The following is an 11676-nucleotide window of genomic DNA, read 5'->3' as shown; positions in this document are numbered from 1 at the left end:
TGGCTCCCGTGCCTGCGCCGCCTGAGAGCCTCGTCGCCGGCCACCGACTCCGGTGAGCCCTCGCCGGAGCTCGCCTTGCCCTGCCGCGGCGCCCTCTCCGCCGGCCACCGCCTCCGCCGCCGCAGCGTGCCGCGCGCCGCCGCCTCGTTCGCCGCGCCTGCCGCCTCTGTTCGTCGGCGTCAGCTGTTGCCGCCTCGCCGGCGTCCTCCTCCAACGAGCCCCGTGCCTCCTTCTCCGTCTCCGGCCGCCGTCCCCATTTTCTTCGGCAAGGTTCCGGCCATCCTCGTCATCCGCACCAAAGGGGATCAGATCCACCAGTTCCGGCATCCAAACGCCCGTCTCAGATCTGCACCGAGCCATCCCGCACCGCTCCGTCCCGTTGACTTTCTCTGGAGGTGAAATTTCTACTAAGTCCCCGATATTTCCAGTTTCAAATTCCCATCTTCATCATGTCATAACTTTGCATCCGTAGCTCCGATTTCCGCGTGTAGCATATCAAAATGTTCGCCTCAGAGAGTACATCATTTCATCTCACTCCATAATTTTCATTTGAGCTCATCTGGATGCCCGAAATGCTGTTGGAAGAGTGCTTTTTGAGTTAATTGTCAGATCTGCTGCACCAAATAGCTATTTGTCATTTTTGCCATGATTAATGTGTGCATGATATGCTCCTGAGCTCTACATGTGTTTTGTTATATGCTTTTCCATCTTTACGGAGGTGCTTGCCATGTATTTTTGTGATATGTGCAGTGACTAGAACAAGCTTGCAAAGTGGTGCATTCGTTAATGCTGATTTCAGCGACTTAGAAATATCACCAAGTCCTTGATTTGTTCTTATCAATTTGCCATATGTTCATGTTGTTTCCTAGTGATCCGTGCCTCTTTTGAGGATGATCAGTAAGGGTGTTTTGTTAATCTTGTAGTGCTCTATCCATCCATGTATTTTTTTGCAATTATGGAGCACCCTAGCTTGAGTCATTCGAGCTCTACTTTTGCTATTTCGTGAATCTGGGCAGATTGTCTACTTGTTAGCGATTTTGCCGTGGATGTTGTAGTTGATCCGTGCATGCTATGTTGTTATTCTTGCCATGTCTAGCTTATATAATGTGTATTCTTGATGGGTGTATGCTTAGTTTGTCTTGACATGCTCTGTAGTGAGTGCATCGAGCTCGTAAACATGCCTACTTGATGTCTATTTTGCATGCTCTAGTTTTCACGAAGTCTGTGATCTGATTATGTTTTTTCCATGTTCACATGCTTGCAATTGTATTTTCTGATCCCTTTTGTCTCAAGGTCACTAAGGGACTTTTGTTAAGCTCTTTAAGTAGCTTCATGCCATGTCTTTCCTTGCCATGTTAAGTTCCTGTAGCTTATAGTTTTCATTTTCCAAAGTGTGCAACCTGATCTGAAATTCCAGGCTTGTGTTTATTTCACTTTTGCACTTTTGCACTTTTGCCATGCTTGTTTGAACCCGTTAATGGATGAATTGAACGTAGCTCAGTGTTCATCTTTGGTCAAGAATCTTGAGTGGATCCCTGCCATGTATTTTGTTGCCATGTTTGAGTGCTGTAGCATAATTATCTTGATGCATTTAGATGGCTACTTGCTGTTTATCGCAGATCGGTGCCATATTTGTTTTGCTTGCCATTTCCAAACCGTGCATCCGATTCCGGTGATCTTTATATCGATTTCAACCGAAATCACCTCACCTTTCCAGTGGCACTCTTGGATTTCCAAGTTGAGGCCAGGTTCCATCATTCCTTTGCAAATCATGCATATGCATCGCATACCGCATCCCGCATATCATACCATGTTCATGTGTTGGTTGTTTACTATGTTGTGTTTCTTTCCGGTGTTTGCTTCTCCGGGTTGGTTCCGGTAACGTCTTGTTTGTGAGGACCCTTTCGACTACGTCTGTTTGACTTCTTCATGGACTCGCTCTGCTTCCTTGCGGGATTTCAGGCAACATGATCATACCCTCGAAATCACTTCTATCTTTGCTTTGCTAGATGCTCGCTCTTTTGCTATGCCTATGCTGCGATACCTACCACTTGCTTATCATGCCTCCCATATTGTTGAACCAAGCCTCTAACCCACCTTGTCCTAGCAAACCGTTGTTTGGCTATGTTACCACTTTGCTCAGCCCCTCTTATAGCGTTGTTAGTTGCAGGTGAAGATTGAAGTTTGTTCCTCGTTGGAACATGGAGTTGTTGTTCCTTGTTGGAACATGTTAACTTGTTGGGATATCACAATATATCTTATTTAATTAATGCATCTATATACTTGGTAAAGGGTGGAAGGCTCGGCCTTATGCCTGGTGTTTTGTTCCACTCTTGCCGCCCTAGTTTCCGTCATATCGGTGTTATGTTCCCGGATTTTGCGTTCCTTATGCGGTTGGGCTATTATGGGAACCCCTTGACAATTCACCTTGAATAAAACTCTTCCAGCAATGCCCATCATTGGTTTTACCATTCGCCACCTAGCCTTTTCTTTCCCTTGGGTTCTGCAGACTCAAGGGTCATCTTATTTAAACCCCCCCTGGGCCAGTGCTCCTCTGAGTGTTGGTCCGACCGAGTAGACTGCGGGGCCACCTCGGGGAAACTTGAGGTTTGGTTTTACTCGTAGGATGTCTCATCTGAGTGTGCCCTAAGAACGAGATATGTGCAGCTCCTATCGGGATTTGTCGGCACATTCGGGCGGTGTTGCTGGATTTGTTTTAACTTGTCGAAGTTGTCTTGTAGAACCGGGATACCGAGTCCGATCGAAATGTCTCGGGAGAAGGTATATCCTTCGTTGACCGTGAGAGCTTGTCATGGGCTAAGTTGGGACTCCCCTGCAGGGATTTGAACTTTCGAAAGCCGTGCCCGCGGTTATGGGCAGATGAGAATTTGTTAACGTCCGGTTGTAGAAAACCTGAAGTTGACCTTAATTAAAATACATCAACTGCGTGTGTAACCGTGATGGTCTCTTTCCGGCGGTGTCCGGGAAGTGAACACGGTGTTGGAGTTATGCTTGACATAGGTTGTTTTAGGATCACTTCTTGATCATACTTTATCGAACGTGCTTTGCCTTCTCTTCTCGCTCTCATTTGCGTATGTTAGCCACCATATATGCTAGTCGCTTGCTGCAGCTCCACCTCATACCTTGTACCCTTCCCATGAGCTTAAATAGTCTTGATCGCGAGGGTGTGAGATTGCTGAGTCCCCGTGAATCACAGATAATTCCAAAACCAGTTTGCAGGTGCCGATGTTACCGTGCAGATGACGCAACCAAGCTCAAGGAGGAGCTTTATGAAGATCTTGTCCTTTTTGTTGTTTCGTTCTAGTTGATCAGTAGTGGTGCCTAGTTGGGGTCGATCGGGGATCTGTGTAGCATTTGGGGTAGTCTTCTTTTATTTTGGGTTCCGTAGTCGGACCTTGATTGTAACTGGTTGATGTAATGGTTTATTCATGTAATTGTGTGAAGTGGCGATTGTAAGCCAACTATGTATCTTTTCCCCTATTGTATTCCATGGGTTGTGTGAAGATTACCTCACTTGCAACATTGCTTTCAATGCGGTTATGCCTCTAAGTCGTGATTCGACACGTGGGAGATATAGCCGCATCGAGGGCGTTACAGTCCATCTCTCCTACCGACTGGTCCGACACCGGTCGTGAACCTTGCTGTCCAACATCCACCGTGCCATCTGGCGCACAAATCTTGCCATCCACACTTAATGCCGGCATTTGCAGCTGTTGCTGACCGGATACCGTTGTCTTGACTTGATAATGTATGTGCTGCATCAGGATGTCAAACTGCTAGTTGGACAGTGTTCTTGAGGGCCGGATTGCCCTTGATGCCCATGGTGCCATCTTTGGTGTACATGTCTGCTGCTAGCTCCCCCATTACTAGCCTTGTTTTTCACTTCTCGGATTATGCATTGTAGTTGCTCAGACAAACTACTCCCTGCAAGTGTTTTTTTGACAGTAATCAATCTGGTGAAGATACAATGAGACAGATATTTGCACATAATTTGAATATAAGTATAAGTTTTAACTAGTTTTAACAACACCACCAAGATTTTTCTTCGGCGAAAGAAACATGTTCAGGTTTTTGAAACTGAAGCAGCATGTCAGTACATCAGCGTTGACAACAGAAATGGCAAGATGTATTGAAGTGAAGAAATTTAACTCAACCAGAAGAAAACCATTTCAGACACTAACTAGAACAGAGAAAAAACATTATTGGGTTCATCTACACCATAGCCAGGGCAAGAATAAAGACATGCGAGCACCCAAAACATAAACAAGTTTCCATACGTCATAAAATGTACCAACTTGTCATTTTAACTCCTTTGATCATTGAAGGTTATGTCATCATAAAAATTTGGAGCTTACTATTCCTCACAAAGTACCTCTCAAAATTGCTTCACCTCCTGAAACCTCCATCTGCGACCAAAGAGCCTGTAATCTATAAATTTCGACCATCAAGTTAAATACTACCGTGAATAAATGCCATATCACGCAATATTTTTACTAGTAATTTTTATACCATCTCCATCAAAACAAGTGTTTGGAGCAGGTACATAGCCTGGCCTCAAATAAATTTTGAATAAATGCATGTAAACAAAGAACACCCAGAATACTAGAGCATGGGAAAAAATAATACTACCATGCAAAAGATCTTGGGATACTTGGCATCCTTGAGAAAATGCTAGACATCAGAGAACTTGTGGCACAAATTTAGATGTTGAAGTACTAAGAGGTGCCCGTCCATGTTGACCTTGAGAATGTGATGCATTTCTTGGTTGTTGAATTGTCTCTTCCAGTGCCATGTGCCACAGAAATAGAACATGAGTGAAAGAAAAGTGGTTGCTGTTAACAAAGAAGCACATCCTGAACTAGACAAAAAATTATTCCACAACCCAAAAAGAGAAGACATCAAAAGAAACCAAACAAGAGAAGAATCTCCGGTTCATCATGTTTGATGGAGGAGGACAACAAGAGGCACATTTATGGAAGAGAAGAAGAAAGAAATGGCTATCATTTTATCAGCCCTGATTCTGAATAACAGAGTTGAAGAAAATACAACCAAGACCCAACAATCAACAAAGAAATGGCTTCGCAAAGAAGTATAGCTCGTGGTGATCCACAACACTTTGTTTGGAGAGGTGAAATATGTGTTGTGCTCTAGTCTGTGCCTTCGTGAAGAAGTCCGCTAGCTGTAACTCAGAAGGTACATACTGAAAAGCAATAGCATGATCCTACACAACGGCGTGCACATAAGAAGCATCAACACCAATATGCTTGGTAAGCTCATGCTTCACGGGGTACCGGGCAATACTGATAGCACCTATAATTTCGGATAAGAGGGTGGTAGGTGTAGTAACAGAAACACCAAAATCCTCCAGTAGCCATCGTAACCACGTCACCTATGCCGTTAGAGGAGCCATAGCTCTCAACTCAGCCTCTGCACTCGAACGGAAAACTGCAGTCTGTTTCTTGATCTTCCAGGCAATGAGAGAAACACCAAGAAAAACACAGAAAGAAAAATGTGAATGGCGCTCCGAAGGATCACTAGCCCACGTAGCATCTGAATAGGCCTAGAGCTGTAATGAGCTGGAGTGGGGAAAAAGAGACGATGAGAGATCATGCCACGAAAATATCATAGAACATGAAGAAGGTGACCATAGTGAACTAAAGTGGGAGCGGAAACAAACTGACTCAGAATATGGACAGGATAGGAGATATCTGGACGAGTGACAGCAAGATAGATAGGACTCCCAACAAGATGACAATAACACGTCGGATCAGACAAGAGCTCACCATCAGAAGCGCGAAGGTTAACTTTGAGCTCCATAGGAGTCTCAGCAGTGCAGTCATCACTAAGAGCCGCACAAACAAGAAGATCCTGGATAAACTTTTCTTAGGAAGTAGAAAATCCATCAGAGGTGGAGGAAACCTCAATCCCAAGAAAGTAACAAAGAGGACCAAGATCAGACATAAGAAACTACTCACTGAGACGGGCCTTGACAAAGGCAATGTACTCAGAATTGTCGCCAGTGATGATCATGGCATCGACATATAGAAGGAGAAGAGTGCGGCCACGAGCAGAAAGGTGGACAAACGACACTGGATCATGAGCACTGGGCGAAAAACCAGCTGCAGTCACCACAGAGGCAAAACGCTCAAACCAAGCACGGGGGGCTTGCTTAAGACCATATAGAGAGCGGCAAAGACGACAAACCATGCCATCAGGAACTGAATACCTCGGTAGTGGTTGCATATAAACTTCATCACGCAACTCACCATTAAGAAAGGCATTCTTAACATCAAGCTGAGGCACAGACCAGTGGCAAAAAGAGGCCACAGCAAGATGTGTGCGGATAGTGTTCATATGGGCCACAGGAGAAAAAGTCTCATCATAATCACAACCATGCTCCTGCTGAAAGCCACGAGCCACAAGACGAGCTTTATAACACTCAAGAGAACCGTCAGAGTGAGTCTTAATCTTATCGACCCACTTATAAGTGATGGGACGAACACGAGGAAGAGAAACCAGGTCCCACGTGCCATTGCACTCAAGGGCAGCAATCTCCTCTACCATCGCAAACTGGCATTCAGGATGAACAACTGCATCTTGATAAGAAGTCGGCTCAAGAACGGTCGAAAGACCATAGCGAGAAGGAGAATATCGATCAGGGGTCGTACAAGGGCTAGAACGAAGACCATAAGTCAGGTGAGAGGAGGAAGAAGACACACCAGAAGTATAGGGCACATCTATAGACTTATCCACAACACGTGAACGGTGAGTATAATGGAAAGGAAAGGAGGGAAGAGGGGGAATCACTAGAGGTGGAGAAGGGGAATGTATCAGTGATGAAGGTGGAGAAGGGGAAGGTATTGGTGCTGAAGGCTGAGAGTCATGCAATGAGGGAGGAGAAGAAACTGTAGGAGAGGACAGGGTCAGATCTACAACAGCAAGGCGAGGAGTAGGAATACCGGGTGTCGGTGTCAAAACCAGCTGATCTCGGGTAGGGGGTCCCGAACTGTGCATTTAAGGATCGAAGGTAACAGGAGACAAAGGGGACACGATCTTTACCCATGTTCGGGCCCTCTTAATGGAGGTAAAACCCTACTTCCTGCTGGATTTACTTTGATGAGTATAGGGGTTACAAGAATTGATCTACCTCAAGATCGTAATGGCTAAACCCTAGTCATCTAGCCTATATGAATTCTGATAGCCTCTATGAACTAAACCCTCTGGTTTATATAGACACCAGAGGGGCCTAGGGTTGTACAGAGTCGGTTTACAGAAGAAGGAAACTATACATCCGGACACAAATCTTGCCATCCACGCAGAGGAGAGTCCCATCCGGAGAAGGGGGGAGGCCTTCTACTTTGTATCTTCATGGCCCGTCAGTCCGATCCATAACACTCGGGTCGGACAACCGAGGACCCCTTAATCCAGGACTCCCTCAGTAGCCCCCGAACTAGCCTTCAATGACGATGTAGTATCCAGATTATATCTACGGCTTTGCAAGTCAGGTTCTTCATTATACTTCAGACCAATGACAGTCCAGTTGTGACCTTGACGTTCCTGCCTCTTACGCTTCCTCCCTGTTGTCACTTTGATTTCCATGCGTCGAGTGAATACGAACCGTCCATGATTTTTTGCAAATAGGCCCGTTACCACACTCGGATGGCATCTATATAAGGGGATGTTGATCCCCTAATGCCCTTCCATATCGCGCAAAAAGGAAAAATGCCATGTTTATCCATGAACAAAGCCTTCCGTCATGGCCAGTGCCCCAGGCTCCTCTTCACGCCCCCATGGCCCTCAAGAGCGTGATTGGCAGAGTTGCTACGTGCCTCATCTTCAGCTGAGTCGACTCCAGACGCAGGGCTACCTTCCCCTCGTGGATCTAGTCCCTGTCCAAGCGGGATTGGCCTCAATCGGCAACGACGTAATGGCCGAGAACTTCCCCAACCCCAATAAGGAGGAGAGGGTGTGCTTCGTCCCATTCTTATTGCGGGGCCTAGGATTTCCAATCCATCCGTTGCTTAGGGGTTATTGGAATTTTATGGCATCCAACTACACAACCTCACCCCCGGTTCGATTCTGCACATCACAGGTTTCGTTGCCCTTTGTGAGCTATTCTTGGGCATCAAGGCTCATTTTGAATTATGGAGGAAGTTCTTTTGCCATGTTCCCCTCCATCGAGGAGGATCCATATTTGAAGTGGGCGGTGCCGAAGTATGGCGTATAGATGGATCCAGATACCTCATAGGAACTCCCAAAGAGGTATACCCGCAATGGTCTTCGGAATGGTTCTACATAGACGACGTCCCCCTGCCGGACCTAGTTCGGCACGGCCTCCCTAAATTTTCCAGTGCTCCTTTAAAGAAGCGCCTCAACTGGTGTCCCCAAAATCCCAAGGAAGAGGACAATGTAGAGATAAAGAGGTTGGTCAGCAAGGTCAGGTTACTAGCCCACACCGAGCTTTCGGTAGTTGAGGTCATGGCCATTGCAATAAAGAGGTGTGTCCAGCCTCTTCAATCCAAAGTAACTACCTTATGGTGTTAAAACAGAGAAGACGACGCGTCCCGCTACAAATGTAAGGGTCTGGATACCCCAGCCGAACTGGCCTCAATTTTGACCGATCTGTATAAGGGCGAGAAAGAAGATTTTCTTTGGTTAAACTGTCGGGAGGGTTATTCCATGTACACCCCTATTTAATGGGTAAGATTTCGATCGTCTGTGTTTATTTTATTGCATTACAGACACTAATCAAGTTTTCCCTTTGTTGCCACCAACCGTCGTGGAGGAAGATGGCCGAGGATGTCCATTATCCCGCTCCCCAGCCAGAGGATCATAACCGTGATAAAGATCCTCGCTTTTGCGAGGATCCGGACATATATATAGAGTTCGACGATGGGGTATTTTATCAAGCGAGCCTTGACGGTTCGGAAGTGTCTATCACCGCCGACTACCCCTGCCTCTATCCCTTCTGCATTGTGAGTATTTAGAGGGTTCTTAAAAGAAAATCTTTATCTGCATTTTGCCTGTTGTACTGATCCGGATTTTAATAGGATCGACGCTCTAGGGACCATATTCCCTCAAGGGTGGCCCCTACGCAAGGCCGTTGTTCAAAATGAACAGGGACCGGGAGTGCTGCGGAGACCTCACATTCTTCCAAGAGGTACGTGTGCTTTAATACATGCCTAGGCATGAGTTCAGATTGTTAAAAGTCTCCTTTTATCCTTGACATCAGGAGGAGTACGTGGCGGACGTTTGAAAAATGCCCGATTAGCCGAATCTCTACTGATTCGGTGCCGGACTCGCCAACTAGGGCGTGAGCCGATGCATTGCCAGTTCCGCCTCCTCAAGAGGATTCGGACAATGTATCTGTCATGATTCCGAAGTGGAGAGCGTGATGAATCACTGTCGACTGAAAGAGGCTATGTGGGCTCCTGCCTTTTCCGAACAAGAGTTTACCACACTCAGTTCGGTCATATCTCCGAGCCGCTCGAGACGGACTTGCCAGAGTCATTCAGCTATTCTCAAAGGATATACAGGTAAAATTATACGCAATTTTTGATAGTCATGTGCCAGTAGCCCCCGAGACTTGAAGTGGTGAGGTAAACCAATTTAAGGATCGCTATCACCCGCAGGTTCTCAAAGAGAAAAACACCGCGCTATCCCAGGAGCTAGAAGCGAATTAGACACAGTTAAATGTTGTCACTACCGAGTTGGCAGAGATGAAAAAGGGCGCAACAAGTGTATCCGGGAATAATAAACACGATAGGGAAAAAGACAAACTATCTGAAGAGATAGAGAGCTTAAAGGCTCAGTTATCGGCCGCTCAAAAGGAAAATGAGAAGCTGAAAGGTGGCATGTTCGGTATGTCTTCCTCTCTTATTTAGAACCGTCCTAGGTGCTTATGTGCAATCCCTTAATTCGGAATGTCATGAGTCTGTTGCTGCAGGCCTGTTGACTGGTTGACCGGAGGAAGAAGTATCCGGATTTCAAGGCGACGTGTTGAAGGTCCGTGGTACATGTTCGGGCCCAGAAAGCCATGAAAAGTATGGCGAAGGCTTTTTGGCCATCTGATACCCCTCCAGAAAGTATGGAGGGCCCAGCAGACCTGTTCAAAGGTGCCCGGCGCCGGTTCGAGCTATGGAAGACATCCTCCTTCCGCGAATGCGCACGAGAAGCATGGCCATGCTGAAGACACGTTTCACCAAACCGAATCCAAATCATATGGCCCGAGTGGGACCGCAAGGATCAGACGGGAAAGAAATTACCGTGAATTTGGTGTATGCCAAAGTAATGGTAGTTGTGAAGTATTCACATGAAGAATTTAAATTAGACAGGCTTATAGATGGATTAGATAAGGAATAGGTTTATGATTGAGTTTATTATTGAACATGTACCTTTATCCGAACATGTAAAGAGTTTTTCATCGCAGGCTTTTGGATTTAACCTCTGAACACAAGAAATGGTGGAGTGTTTTTAGGTACTTTTCAAAAAGAAGCATTCATTATGTCCGGAAACTAGGCAACCTAGTCATTGTGCTCAAATAGACAAAAAGTTTTAGCTCGGGTTGTATGTTATATTACATATGTAAGAAGCATCTTCCAAGGAAAATAGTTCTTTTAAGGGCTCCTTTCCTTGGGCTGGCATACTGCAATTACGCGTGCCATGATATTGGAGTGGTTACAATAATGTAACAATCTGTCGTTTGATTGCTGACCACTTATTCTCTTAAGAATGCTAGATTTCGGCTTCATCCGTCTAAGGTACATGTCCGGTGACCCGTTTGTAACAATCACAGAGGTGCTCCCTTTACGCCCTAGCCGAACAATCGGGAATGTAGGGCATAAACACAGGACCAGGCAACCCAGCTTGGCAAATACATAAGTAATAGAGGTACATATAATGGCAAAAGGATATATATCAGCAAACGACAATTATATTGTGAGCTCCAGGCTCAGAATAATAATAAGCTTCGGTTAAAGAAGCCGCCAGTCATGGTGGGATATATACATTTAAGGATGTGTATTCCTCAGGTGTTCGGCCTATCCGAACACATCATGGAAATCGTAAAAAAACAAGAAAACAAGAAATAAAGAAGATGAGAAGAAGGAACAAAAAAGAAGTATGGCTGAACTTATGCGTAGAATCTTCGGAGCCGAGTAGCGTTCCATGGATTCGGCTTGAGGCGATTATCTGATGCATTACGAAGGCAGTAGGCTCCTCCTATGAGAACTTCATCGATAATGAAGGGATCTTCCCATTTTGCTTTGAGTTTGTCCTTTTTCTTCTCCGAGAGGCGTAAGACGAGTTCACCGATATTATAAGTCTTAGACCGCACTTCTCTACGTTGGTATCTCCGAGCATGTTGTTGATAGAATGTGGAACGGGCTTTTGCAACATCGCCCTTCTCCTCCAGGCCATCTAGGTCGTCCTTCCGATCAACCTCAGCTTCTCTCTCTTCATACATGCGCACTCAAGGTGAGTCATTAATAATGTCACAGGGTAAAATAGCCTCTGCGCCGTACAACATGAAGAAGGGTGTGTATCCGGTTGTTTGATTAGGCGTTGTTCACAGTCCCTAGAGTATGGAATGAAGTTCCTTGACCTAGTGTTTATCTGACTCCCGTAGGGATCACACTAGTCTGGGTTTAATGCCGC

Source organism: Triticum urartu, chromosome 5A (genome assembly GCF_056163025.1).
Source record: "Triticum urartu cultivar PI428250 chromosome 5A, HENAU_Tu73, whole genome shotgun sequence".
Taxonomy (NCBI): domain Eukaryota; kingdom Viridiplantae; phylum Streptophyta; class Magnoliopsida; order Poales; family Poaceae; genus Triticum; species Triticum urartu.
Note: the sequence above shows the minus strand (reverse complement) of the source record.